Source organism: Etheostoma cragini, chromosome 8 (assembly GCF_013103735.1).
Source record: "Etheostoma cragini isolate CJK2018 chromosome 8, CSU_Ecrag_1.0, whole genome shotgun sequence".
In the NCBI taxonomy this organism is placed as follows: Eukaryota; Metazoa; Chordata; class Actinopteri; order Perciformes; family Percidae; genus Etheostoma; species Etheostoma cragini.
The window spans coordinates 21,837,267-21,837,492 of NC_048414.1; the positions used below are offsets into that span (position 1 = coordinate 21,837,267).

The 226-nt window shown below is 45.1% G+C and overlaps 2 protein-coding genes and 1 long non-coding RNA gene across 4 annotated transcripts in view; 1 reads left to right on the forward strand and 2 right to left on the reverse strand.

The window, feature by feature from the left end:
- The window catches only part of LOC117948493 (myosin heavy chain, fast skeletal muscle-like), an 84,764-nt gene that overhangs the window by 32,219 nt on the left and 52,319 nt on the right, over positions 1–226 (reverse strand). The gene's annotated exons all lie outside the window — the stretch shown is intronic.
- Positions 1–226, forward strand: part of LOC117948521 — a 15,682-nt gene that overhangs the window by 12,905 nt on the left and 2,551 nt on the right. The gene's annotated exons all lie outside the window — the stretch shown is intronic.
- Positions 1–226, reverse strand: part of LOC117948494 (myosin heavy chain, fast skeletal muscle-like) — a 58,031-nt gene that overhangs the window by 5,790 nt on the left and 52,015 nt on the right. The window lies entirely within an intron of this gene.

A 226-nucleotide genomic window follows, 5' to 3' on the forward strand; every position in this document is an offset into this window, starting at 1 on the left:
AGGCAAACAGGCATACACACAGCAGATTGAGGAGCTGAAAAGACATGTTGAAGAGGAGGTTAAGGTAATGAACTGTTGGTGTGTATTCATATTATTCGTTTGGGATTCAGGAACGTTGTAAATTCAACCATATGTCTTACACCAGGCCAAGAATGCTCTTGCCCATGGACTGCAATCAGCCCGCCATGACTGTGATCTGTTGAGGGAGCAGTTTGAGGAGGAGCAA